This window comes from Micrasema longulum, unplaced genomic scaffold (assembly GCF_059751315.1).
Source record: "Micrasema longulum isolate JH-2025_06_02 unplaced genomic scaffold, ASM5975131v1 h1tg002439l, whole genome shotgun sequence".
NCBI lineage: Eukaryota > Metazoa > Arthropoda > Insecta > Trichoptera > Brachycentridae > Micrasema > Micrasema longulum.
Window position 1 is genome coordinate 221,913 of NW_028279584.1, and position 14,093 is coordinate 236,005.

At 29.4% G+C, this 14,093-nt stretch overlaps 1 protein-coding gene across 1 annotated transcript in view; it reads right to left on the reverse strand.

The window, feature by feature from the left end:
• The window catches only part of LOC148272203 (zwei Ig domain protein zig-8-like), a 157,939-nt gene extending 144,951 nt beyond the window's left edge, over positions 1-12,988 (reverse strand). The window contains exon 1 of the mRNA XM_088240374.1: positions 12,729-12,988. The gene's annotated coding sequence lies outside the window, so the exon portion shown is untranslated. The remainder of the gene's footprint in view (positions 1-12,728) is intronic.
• Positions 12,989-14,093: the final 1,105 nt, after the last annotated feature.

A 14,093-nucleotide genomic window follows, 5' to 3' on the forward strand; every position in this document is an offset into this window, starting at 1 on the left:
CTATTGTCCAGTACTTTTATGAATTGGAACAATGTCTCAGATGGAAAATAGGGAGGACAACGCAGCATCACTCTTAGTATTAATTTTTGTACGTTTATTAGGGAGTTAATGATAGACGCTGTGCAACCTCCCCAGCCCACTATACCATTGGTAGCCACTGACCGGAAAATAGCAAAATACACAGACATACATAATACATTGACATATTAATACACACAAGCATGCCCTGAACCATAAAAAATGATTACACATAACTCGTGCCAAACGCTCAGTCATGTCCGACGCGTATTTTTTTTTATTTTATTTTATTTTTTTATTTATTTTTCTTTTTTAAATTCTAAACAAAATTTTTTTTAAATTCCCACCAAACTGCAAAAGCAGTTTTTTTGCAGGGATTTCTTTCTTTAAACATTTTTGTAACACAATATAATAAATGTTTACATAAAATATTTTTAAAAAAATCTTAAAAATATCAATAAAATAAAAGTTTAAAAAAAAATTAAATACAAGTAAATCAAGTCTTTTTTAGTCGTTCCTCGATCGTCATTCGGGCGTGATGTTTGGAATTGAAACGAAAAAGACTGCTTGTGTCACGAAAGCGTAAGTAAACCTTTCGGATAAATATTGTCAAAGTTATCTAGATGCCTAGACTTCAGTATTACCTTCTCTAAAATGTTCTTCATCTCTGTTGTAATGTGTTTATATAAACAGCTCCCCAGGACTGGATTTAACTCCCTTTGTACAAAAAAATTGACAAACTCAAAATATTGTTGTTTTTTTGAAACTTATCGTTGGCAAATATTTGTTCATGAGTGATAAACAAAGCTCAAAACAATTAGTATTTTAACTGACTGATTTTTAACCGTAACTGCCCTTTTTTAACCGCGTGTGACAAAACCATTTTTTTATAAAACTTTCCGTGGGACTGAATTTCCTCATCGGCTCTAAAGTATTTTGCCTGTTTACTAGATCAAACTATTTTAAGAATAATAAACGTTCATTTGTCTTTATGATTTATTTTGTATCTTGTTAATACATTCTCTGAGGCAATCAAAATAAAATGGAAATTAATGACATAATATCGCGATACGGTACGGATTTGTTCACCATAACTTTTCGTTACCGCATTAAAATTCATACCAATTCAAATATTCTGAAATTATATGAACGAAAAAACCTACAGTCCTGGCTCAAAAAAAGTGTAACTTTTTTTTGCTAATAAATTTTTCATGTATTATTTTTTAAAGCATTAAATTCGTAGACACACATTCAAATAAATCATTGTATTTCAATTGGGATGGAAAACATTTTGAAGAAGAAATATGAATCTCTTGGCATTTACAGGCCATAACCTGTCATTAGGTGGTTTAAGTTACAATTAACAAAAACATTCAGTGAAATATTTTCTTACATAAATTTGAAAATAAAATTGTTAATAAATATTCCACAAAAACGCGATTTGTTTGGCTTTGACAATTGTGCCGTGATTGTATAAATATATGTACATTTTTTTATTTATCACATCTTTTACTATGTTTTTTTATGTTTTCTTTTTACGTTGGCTTTTACTATGTTTCATGTTTTGCATTTTGTTTTTTACTTCGAATTGACTGGGTTTTTTAATATAATTTTCACTATGTCTTTAACCATGTTTCTAAGTTAGTATTTAATTACATTTTAACAGTATATTTTTTTATATTGGGTTTTTAAATAAGTTTTTCTATGTTTATACTGCATTTTTTACTATGTTTATCACTTATTTTTTTAACCATGTATTTTGCTATGTTTTTCAGTATACTTTTATTATGTCTACTACTTATATTTATTTTTTCTATGTATTGATAACTGTTTATATAAAAAAAAAATTGACTGACTTAAAACGGGGTAGATAACTTTAGTTAGATTATCAAAGCAAGATTGTATAAATGGATAATTTTATGTACATAATATGATAGTTAATTAGTAAATCAAAAGATATTTGTGACTTGGATCTATTAGAGCCAATGTCGTAAATTGAAATATAACAGAAGAGCAATTATTAAACAGTTTTGTGGCTTTATAATAAACTGTACGTCATTGATAACAAATATGAATTAAATATTGTGTGGCTATGATGTCACACTTATCTACATTTGACACAAGACTTGATGTGTCTCTCTTATATTTTCAAATGATGAAATTATATTATTTATAATCATCAAATATACATTTTTACACAGTATTTGGAGTGTAAAATTTGTTTAACTATGCTGGATTTTAGTACAAAAAATATTTATCCTTGCAACGCGAAGAATGAATGTCCTCCAATAAAGAGAGAGACCTCATAACAAGGAAGACAGAAACGCTATTTTGCGGTCGGTGTTTGCGTGATACAGATTCAGTCAGTTATTGACCTTGATAGGGGATGCATGCATGTAAAATGATAGGCGGTTTTTATGTTTTTTAAATTTATTTCGCTAAAACAAGGCCAAAACAAAGATTTATTTTATAAATTGTGAAATAGGAATTCTTAAATAGCATGTCTTCGTGTTTTTTTTTCAGATGTCTGAACCTAAGAACGTTCCGTCTTTGGCTTGTAGTAACACGATGTTACATCTCCGCGTGCAGACGAATTATTAACCACAGTAATTTAAGAGCTTAAAACATTACAACACACGTTTGTTTGTGTGTATTACAAATAACAACAGGGATGGAGAATACCTTGAATAAGGGAATATGGAAGTCTAGGCATTCACAGGGCTTTTGACTTGTCATTGGCTGGTTTAAGTGGCCATTTTACAAACTGTGTAACATTCGCCATTTCGCTTATGTTTGAAAATCCATATTCTTTCAATTCTTCCATTTCAGTAATGAAATCTACCTTGTGTCTTTCTACTTTCTTTTATAATAATTTTCTATGCATAAATATGTCCTTAAAAAAGCCAATTGAACGGATATTATTATCAATATTATTAATTGAATTAATAAAATTGATAAACAAAATTGATAAATAAAATAAAAAAACTAATGTACATCGACCATCTACAAAATTATGTTAAGAAAAATACGAAATCTGAGATTAGCCTTTCTAGAAGTAAGTCACAGTTATATAAAGGTTCGTAGGCGTTAATATACAGAACATTGCTTTATTTTTTTATTATTAAAAAGTATAAACACGTGGATCATTATTATTGCTCTACCTGTGTACTCCGAAATACAATTCTCGGAGGAAATATTCATATCTCCGTGTTACCTGTTCAAAATAAAGACTTATTGCCCCTATTTTAATGTCGGCATGTATTTTTTTACAATTTGTTGAACCGCAGAGGGGCGGTTCGTAAATTGAGATTGGATTGATTTAGTGAATACGTGACAATATTTTGATATTTAATAAAGAAGTACAAGGTTCAAATCCAATTAAGTAGGAATTTTCACAACACCCACCACTTTTACAGAGGATTACTCTTCTGGGATGAAAAGATAACATTTCGACAATTTTTAATTAAATTTTAGGGATCAAAAAGATGAACAGTGAAATGAAACGGAATTTTTATTAAATCAATGTAGTAGTATGTTAAACATAAAAATAAAAAAACTTACAATTTTAAATTTACATTTGCAAACACAAAATAAAATAAATAAAACCAAGTTGTTTTTTACCACCATTTTATATATTTTTTTCCACCGACCGGTTTCAAAGCAAACAAGCTTCTTCGTCAATGTTTACGTAACTAAAGAATTATTTCCTATTTTATTTTATCCATGTTTACTAAATACTACACGTGAAGCTAAAAAAATCGTTTATTTTTTCCCTAAAAAGGTGGTAACTTGATATGAATACGTTCGAAACTAGACAGGAGTGGATTTAAAGAAATATTCTGTTTTTGGTTATTAATTATTTTTTTCTTCCATTGAATCGCTTATTTAATTTCTAAGATTTTTTTAAGAGAGTAAAAATTAGTGGTTTAAAACAAAAGTGATTTATTTATTTTATTATAATGAATAACTACAAAGTTTGTTCTTCAAATATATATATATTTTTTAATAAAATATACTATTGCATAAATACAAAAAAAATAACACAAAATCTTGGCCTGTGTGTAGGTATACATTTTATTTTAAATTTCAATAAAGGCTGCTTGAAGAATACGATAGACATAAAAACAAATAAGTGCTTTTGTAAGAACTTTAATTTTTAGTCAATAAAAATAAGAAAATTGTAATAAAAGTATATGATATTCATTAAAAAAAGAAGTTATGTAAATCTGTTTTTTTTATCTATAATTTCCTTACATAAACCCATAAAACCCTTATAAAACATACCTTATAGTTATTTAAAAATAAACCGATTTAAATGTAGATATTCTTATTCCATCGTTAATGAGATCATTTGAAAAACGATATATAATTCGTATATCGAATTAAATTATCGAAGTAATCCTCAGATTAATTATTCTGAGAGTGCTTAAGTCATCACTCTTGTATTTATTGAAGATTAAAGCTGCGTACGACTTCCGTTGATCGGAGAACGGAAGCTTAAGCTCTTTCCGAAACGTCAGAGAAGGGTGATAAATCTTGCGCGGTATTATATAACAGGATACGAAAAGGAAACCCCTGGCTTTAAAGGATCCCTGGAATGTATATTTATGTACCTGCCTAAACCTCTTGATATCCGACGCGACGCTAATATTTTTGAGAAGGATTTTATTAAAAAAAAATATATAGGTAGGAGAAATAATTCAGCCAGAATCTCACTCGCAACAATAAAGGTTTCAGCTTTTTAATTCCACAATATCAGCATTGAGGGGAGATCCTAAAGCCCACCATCTACCCGCAGCTGTTAAAGAGTCCTGGGGGACTGTCTGTCAGCTGTGCATAAAGGGAAGTTATTATTAATATTCCTAAGGAATACAAACTCTATGCAGATTAAGGAGGGGGGAGGAGGACGTATGGACAGAAGCCAACACGTCGTCTCCGCCCCTCAAAATCTCCCCTCTGTTTTTTTTATTAAAAAAATATGAACTTACACAAACAATTTACATAAATAAACGTATCCAAATATACAAAAACAATTTCTAAAAACCATAGTAACATAACAAACACAACTTACACAAAACATTAGTAAAACACGGATATTTACAATAAGAGAACGATTTTGGATAAAGAAGAACTCCCCGGATGGTCAGAGGCAGAGGATCCGAATACCACCCCCATAAGGGGAGGACAAAATAAAATAACGTGTGCGTTCCGCTCGGAAGGTAGCACAGTCCCAACGAAATGAGCATCCCACAGGAACAGTTGCCTGTCCCACCATATTTTTACCCACCAAAGCGTCCGCGCATAGAGGAGCTCCCAACGTTCACAAGATCGACATATGAAAGAATTGAAGGAATAAAGGTGTTTAAACATAAGGCAGAATGGTGAATGTTACATAGTGTGTAAAGTGGACAATTAAACCAGCCAACGACAGGGCATGAGCTTATTACCTTCTACAAAATGTTATTCATTTCTGTTGGAGTATATAAATAATTATTCATTACTAAATTGATTATCTAATTACGTTTTCTTCTTAGACAAGTCCAGGCAAGTATCTTTCTAGTGATAGCTTAGTAGCAAGCCTGTATTGGAAAAAATAGAACAAATACATAATTATAGCAATATTTAAAATAGTGTTAATCATGATAAAATAAAAATCCCAACTCTTGTGTGGCTGTGATGTCACACAAGTTGACATACGATACAAGACTTGATATATCTCTCTTATTTTTTGAATCATGAAATTGTATTTTTTGTAATCTTCAAATTGACATTTTCACACTCGATTTGCGATTAATATTTAAATAACTATGCAGAATAACAAAAAAAATATTTAACCTTGCTACTCGAAGAATGATGTCCGCAAATACAGTAATACATCTGTATTAGAGAGAGCACGAATATAGAACACATAACAAGGAAGATAGAGACGCTATTCTATAGCCGGTGTTATGTGAAACTAATTAAGTCGGTTGTTGACAGCGATGAGGGAGGCACGCGTCAATTATGAAAGGCAAATTTATTTATTTTTTGCAATAACAGGAGTAAACTTATTATTGATTTATTTTTATAAATTAAGGAAAAGGAATGTTTAAACTGTATGTTTTAATGTTTTGTTTTTTTAAATGTCTGAGCTTTACAATTTTCCGTCATTTTCTTGTGGCAACACGAAATAAAAAAGGGATTGATCCGTAGGGATAATATTATAAGGTACATAATATATTATTTAAAATATGAAATAATTTTGTTTATTTGTTTCTTTTTAACTACAATATTTTTATTATATTTGCACATTTTTTCTATTTATATCTTAAAATACTAAAAACATTATTTTATTAAAATGTCTTATTTGGAGTTAAATTAAATAAAATTTCTAAACTATACACACCTTAAGCTTACATTTCATCAAAACACTTTTATGGTAAGGAAAAATATTGTATACTTGATATTTTTATTCATACCGTGTAAAAAATGACACTAAAATGGAACCAGAAATATTCTATGTATAGATATAAATTAATTCTTTATGAGAAAGAGAAAATATTATTCCATTATTAATTTATTAATTTTTTTCTTTTAACAATTTGATAATTTAGTGTTGTGAAATGATTTCGACCACACACGAGTAAATTTAATTTATTACAAATTAAAAAAAAAATAAAAAATCATTTACATGGTTATGGATAAATCAGTGTAAATGTGACAGCAAATGGCAATTCATATGCTCTGTAAATGCCTAGACTTTTATATTGCTTTTAACTGGTTTATATTAATAAAAATGCAATTTAAAAAATAAAAATTTTTGTTTAGTGCTATTAAAAATTGTTTTAATTTATAAAAAAATAATTTATTAACATGTTTTGCTTTCTTACTTTTTTTTTCTCTTTTTTTTACAAGTTCAAAATATTTCTATTGCCAAATATTAAATTTTTCAAGTATTTTTATAACTAGTCATATTTTTTTTTAACCGTGTATCTTTTTTTTTGACTCCTTAATTTGTATTTAACTGTTTAGTAATAATTTGTTTTAAATACTATATTTTACTTATTTCACTTACATGTATGTATTTTATTATATGCAACTTAAATGTAAAAGGCACTAAGTGCCGTTTATTTCAATAAAAAATAAAATAAATGAAATAAAATAATAATCGTAATCAAAAGAGGCCCTGTTGTCTAAAAAAAATGATAATACTTACTTTAAAGGTCCATTTTCTCTTTGAGTTATAAGGTTTTTATTCGCTTACACTGCGGCTTTTTACTTCTCCAAGATACGACACCGGTAAGATCAAGTCTAGTAATATAAAACTACGTCTTTTTTATCCACCGAGATGTGTTGATTTTTTTTACTGATTAGTCATTTCATTATTTTGTGAACCAAGCGCGTGCAGTGTCTATGATTATGTTTAATTATCCATCAATCACTTAAATAATTTTATTTTTACGATTAACAAAGCCTCAACCAACTTAGTTTCAAAAGTATTAAGTCTTAGGTCTAGACAACAATTAGGCATTTAATTTAATAATGCAAATTAAGTTATTATAGACGCTATAATTTGAGTAAGTAAAATACAAAGCATGTTGTAATTAAACCTACTGAAATAATTTCATATAATGTATTATAAAATATTAAAAGGTGGAAAAAAGATTACTAAAACTTTTAAGTTGAAAGGTGGTACTTACATGTTATATGGTTTCGGAAAGGTTTAAACACACCTGTAAATTAGAAGCGTTAACCCTTTAATTAGATTATTGAGTTTTTGTCGACCTCGTGGTGTAATGGTCAGCGCGTTTGCTCACCATGCAAGAGGTTTCGGGTTTGATTTCCGACAAGGTTAGTATGAAATATTTATTTAATAGTGTGATTTCTCAAAAAATAAAGTCCTTGGACTGGTACCTGAAGCGTAAAACTGATCATCTTACCCTTATGTTACAAAAATGTTGTGCCCTATGTACCATTAGGTAGGGAATGAGAATTATGATGAGAGTTTTAGAACTTTTCATTTTTAATTTGATTTTTCTGTTTTTATTTATGAACTAGTATTTCATTTAAATTATTTACTGACAATTATTGATGGAATTCCATTGTAATGATGTAATAACTGTGGCTAGTGTCTCGGACTCACGGATCAAAGGTCTGTAGTTCGAATCCCACTCTATCCCAACTTGATTCCCATTTTCTACTAGTGAGTTATTTACAACTCGTTAAAAATGGCCCTCAAAATAAAATATTTGGGTAAATCATAAAAACGCAAATATTTCTTTTAAAAAAAATAAATATATAAACATCGCACTCCAGTCTGAAGATGCCCCGCCCCTTAGAGGGTGAAAGCGCTAATTGGTCAAAATAAATAAGTGGAAGTGTACCAAGTATTTTTTAAATTAATAACTTATATGTAAATTCAAGTTATTACATCATTGCTTACTAGTATAATTAAAAAAAACAATAATAGCAGGTACAAATTTTTATCGTCAAATAAAAAAAGTGGGTTTTTTTTTTAAACGATTATCATTCCCTTTTAGCACCAAATGGTGCATAGGGAACTAAATTGGTACAGGAATTGCATAGTATCTTGATCATCTTCAGATGCTAGCCCAGGGACTATGAAATGTCAACAAATTACAACAGACATTTTAAAGTAGTCTAGGCAATATAGAAGTCTAGGTCTACAGGGTTTATGACCTGCCAACATTAACCATTCTGCCATATTTGAACATCTATATTCCTTCAATTCTTTCATCTGTTGATGTTTGTGAAGTTGAATAGATGAAACCTTTATTAATACGGGTAAGATTCATCTAATTGAATTATTTCACATACATACTAGGAAAGGCCTGAAAATGTTATTTTTTCAATTTCCATACTTCTTCATGGACCAGGTGGATTTATCAACAATATTTTGAGTTTGTCCAAATTTTCGTAGACAAGGACTGGATTCAACTCCCTGGGGAGCTGTTTACATTAACATATTACAACAGAGATGAAGAACATTTAAGAGAGGGTAATATAAAAGTCTAGGCATCTACAGGGCTTATGACCTGTCAATGGCTGGTTTAAGTGGCCAATTTACACACTGTGTAACATTTACCATTCTGCCTATTTTATTCCTTTAATTCTTCTATATGTTGATGTTTGTGAAGTTAAAGAGCTGAAACCTTTATTTATACGGGTGAGATTCATCTAATTGAATTAAATATAGAAATGTAAGCAATAATATTTTCAAGCGTTGCCTAGTATTTAGGATGTAGGTGAAATAATTCAATTAGATGTATCTCACCCGCATAAATAATCTTAACAATTTTATAATACCCAATTAAGCTCCTGAGTGGAATAACAGCGTCATGGTGTTAACGCTCTTTTTCAATATACCTGTTCAAATTATACGCTGTATACTTATGTACATAAATGCTCACCAAAAATGGTATTTATATGTTAATCATAGATGGCAGTACAATTTCTTAAATGTCGGCTGGTGGAATTATTTATTTCCTGCACGAGGGCATTTGAACAATCAGTGCGATAGATACTTTAGGATGTATTCTAAACCCATAAAAAGTCGGGAAAACATTGAAAGCGCTGAAGAATATATAAAAATTGTTGAACAAGAGAGCAATAACTCATCAACTTTAAAAGTTATAATGACTGCCCATTTAATTGAAGACGTCATAAAAATCGCCATCTTCTAGGTTCACATTTGCCATTCAAAAATACACTTGACTAAAATATACAAAACAATACACCACGCCGTTTCCCCGTAGGGGTAAGCAGAGAGAATAGAACACCATATCACTCTGTTTTTGCATACAAACCTCGTTTCCTCTATATTCATACATCTTTTCATGCACGCACGCCAATTATTCCTACTCTTGACATGTCCATCTTCAAGTGTTTGATGGACTTAATTGTGCCATGTCTTTCTCGATCTTCCTCGTTTAATGCATCTTTTAACATTCGCATCGTAGATCGTTTTAGCCGTTTTTTCGCTGTCCATTCGCTATACATGTCCAATCCAACGCAGCACCCCTTTCTTGATTCTGTCGATAATGCCTTACACAGTTCACGGATTTCGACATTTGTGCACCCATCATACATAATTTTACCACACATTTGCCTCAATGATCGCACTTCGACAGCACTTAATCGACTTACATCAATATTTTCCAATTTCATACTTCGCTCCCATACATTAGAGTTGGCAATAGAACTCTATTGTAAAAATTATCTGCCTCTCAGTCTTCCATGGAAAGTTACGCAGTCTTTATTTTTAAAGTGAACGAAGCAACACACAAACCCAATTAAAATTTACTCAAAGTTCCAAAATGTACTTATTAATCTTTAAAAAATAGCGAACGTACTATCCCTCTATTCTTTTGTCAACTCAAACAGTGCTGATTGGCTAAAAAATGTATTTCAATTTTGTTCAATGGCTAATGAAAACAAACCTAATGAACTCGGGAGTAAATATAATACAGACTAAAATGATTCTATCATGGCAGAACAGCGTTAGAAAAAGGTTTTTTGTTTGTTTATGTAAGAATAGGGCTACCTTTTTACCAATGCTATTTTTTTAATTGTATAAAAAAAACATTAGTTTTTTACTCAAACTACTCGTACCTTTGCGCATATAAATTTATTTAAATTTTAACAGCTTACAGCTTAGTTCTACAGCCATTATCTCAGAAGGTGCTTTTTACATTACACTATTATTCTCAGCAGAGGCAGGGGCTTTTATTATTCATTGAGACCATTTATTTATTTTATCAAAGCTTTGCAAGTTTTCTAAAAGGTGGCATTGCATTTTGAAATTTTGATCATAGTGTTAGGATTGATACGGGATCATCAAGATCATGCTTTAAGTTTTATTTCAGATTCGAAATATTTCTATTATTGATGTATTCACTGATACATTGATTTCGTAAATATTTTTGTAAAATAGGGCTTGAAACGTTAAACCAAGCATCTAAATTACCTGTAGTAAATGATGAAATATATATGATGAAATTTTGTAGTTTTTTGTTATAATATTCACCGTTGTATTTTGTTGTACCTAAGTATTGTGATGAACTTTAAAAATATGCATCAATATTATTTATAATAATTGTTTTGTATTTTTTTTTCAAGGAACTTTTATTTATTATGATTTTGTAACTATTTGCTTACTTATAAAATTCCTCTTATAATAATTAATTTTTAAATATACTTATGCTGTTACATCTGTAAAAAAATTAAAATGATTATTATTTCAAAATTATATTATTTGAGTTCCTCACCAAATACTTTAAAAAATATATTATAGAGAGAAATAAATACTATCGAATGAGAATATTGTTTTTTTAAGGAAATTTTAAACGAAATGGTTAAATACGTAATTAAGAACGCAAGGATTTTTAAAATAAAACAAATGTGTTAAATAACAAATAAAATAATTTATACAACTTTATTTAATTAATTTACTTATTTATTAACGGACATTGTCCATTTGTACAATTCATAGGGTATTAATATTACAATATTAGAATAGGTAAAAACATAAAAAAATAACAAAAAAAGCATTGACAAACATAAGAAACATCGAGACATGATCTGGACCATTTATTTAGTGCTCGTTTAAATCGTTGTAAACTCAAACCAAAAAAGTCCAGATCTTGTCTTGAGTTAACAATACGACAAAGATGGGTAATCGGAGAATTAAAGCCATTGTTTGTTCTATGCTTATTGATAAATTAATGAACACATAAAACTGTTATGAATTTTCTTATAAAAAAAGACATTTTTTTTTACAATATCTCACCGCGGTCTCATACAATGCTCTATTAAATAAACTAAACTAATACTGATTTTTCAAAAAAATACACTAAAACGGTACATAAAACGTAAGACTGAACATCTAAAGTTTATTTAATAAAAAAAATAAGATACGCTGGGATCGGCGAATCCATGAAATACTTTTGCGCCATTAGGCACGGAAAAAGGTCGGGAAGAGATATTTTTCATGATTTATGAAGTTTAGAATTCATTTTTATTTTTAGAATCCAAGAAATCTGTATTCTTTTTCATTTTGCAAAAAAATTTAAGGGTCTCATTTGCATACGAATTTAAAAAAAAATAGGTACGGCGGAGTTTCCGATATAATTATTTAATGTATTAAAAAAACAGAATCAAAAATATTTTTACATATTTTGAGAACATCAAAAAATTATTAACTAAAATATTTTGAATGCCGCTTAATCAAGCTTTTGATAACTTTTTCAATGACACAACCCAGTATGTTGATTATGTATTTATTTATTTACGACCTTAGCCAATTACAACAGTTGTATGAAGAAACACATTCAGATGAAATTGAACAAAAAACATAAAACTATTTAGCAAAGACAAACAAGGGCAATCAAATAATAGTAATCAATATATTTAACTAGATATTTTTATTGGTGTTTAGTCACGTTTGTATGTATCCATTTAATGCCATTTTCAACATTAAATTACGCAACTTTTTTGATACATTAAATACACGATTTGATATAATAAAAAATCATTCAATCATATTAACACGGAAAAATAAATCGTGGTAATAACATTAAGTTTTTTTTGTTCTTTAAATGCTTTTATCCAAAATATTTTTTACTTTCAGCCGTTTATTTTGTTTTGAATGTTTTGTTACACAAGTTTATATACAATAAGACATAAATAAAATTTATAAAGAATGTACATACCTCTTTCTGGAATTAAATTACTTCCAATATAAGTGTGTATTTCCAAAACTTAAATACTTGTTAAACAAAACTTATAGTAATAATTAATTATTCTGTATAATTCACTGAAGAACTATGACAAACACAATATAATATGTAACTTCAAAACACTAAGTATGCGCAGTACCGACATTCACAAGTACGATTTGTCGTATTTTTCGGTTGAAATAAAACTGACAGGCGGCGACACGACCGCATCTGAGGACAGATCGACCCGAACTGATTTAGTGGCGCGTCGGGTGCTGACGGAAACACCCGAACGAGAGAGGGATGGAGGACATGCGAAAATAGGGGAGGAGAATGATTACTCCTTATTGTGAGGTGTTCTTCTATTCACTCACCTTAAATGTTATGCGGTTTGCATTTAGACAGGCGCAAAAGTAAGAAACGAAAAAATAAAACGTTTTCTTGACAAATTATAATATGAATACAGAGATGTTTTTCAGAAGGGGACTAAATTCTAGGCAATGCTTAAGTTTTGTCATTTGTTCAATTCAAATATTTATTTTTATCTTAAATCTTAAAATACGACAAACATAAACATATTCTCATGCGTGCTTTAATAATAACAATGTACATATATTTTAATTATAAGTTATTGAACACATGTTTCTTAACATTTTGCTTGAATTTTTTTTTTTTTCGATAAATATTTTTTGGCATTTCATAACATTTTTTACTGCCTTATTTAAAAAAATAATTGTGTGCCATTTTTCGAAATGGGAGTCGAATTTTTACATTTTCTCCGGTAATGGGATCATGTTCATGTTGGATATAGATATGGTTCAGAGAGAATAGAATACAAGCTGTGCTGGACAGTATTCAAATCCCTTCATGAAATGGCTCCAAAATACCTATCGGACCTTTGTATTAGGGAAAATACATGTCAAAGAAAATCTACTCTTAGGTCAGCATTTGATTAAGGTTTGGAGATCGTGCTTTTGCCGCCGCCTGCCCCTCTGCCTGGAACCAATTGCCTTCAAACTTACGAATCATCGACAGTCCCTGTCAGTTCAGATTCCAACTAAAATTCCAGTTCTTTAAACTATCATACCCTCAATTTTAAATCTAGAAATATTATGTATCACTTAAAATAAGTTAGAATGTAAGTTAAGGTATACAATTGTAAAGCGCCCTTGAGGTGATTTTTTACAAAAATGGCGCTATATAAATCAGCCAAATATTATTATTTTTATTATTATTATTATTATAAAATAAGAGGCCATGGAAGTCTAGGCATTTATAGGGCTGAAACAATTCACTCAGATGAATCTCTTCACAACAATAAAGGTTTCAGCTCTTTAACTTCACTAAAATCAACAAATG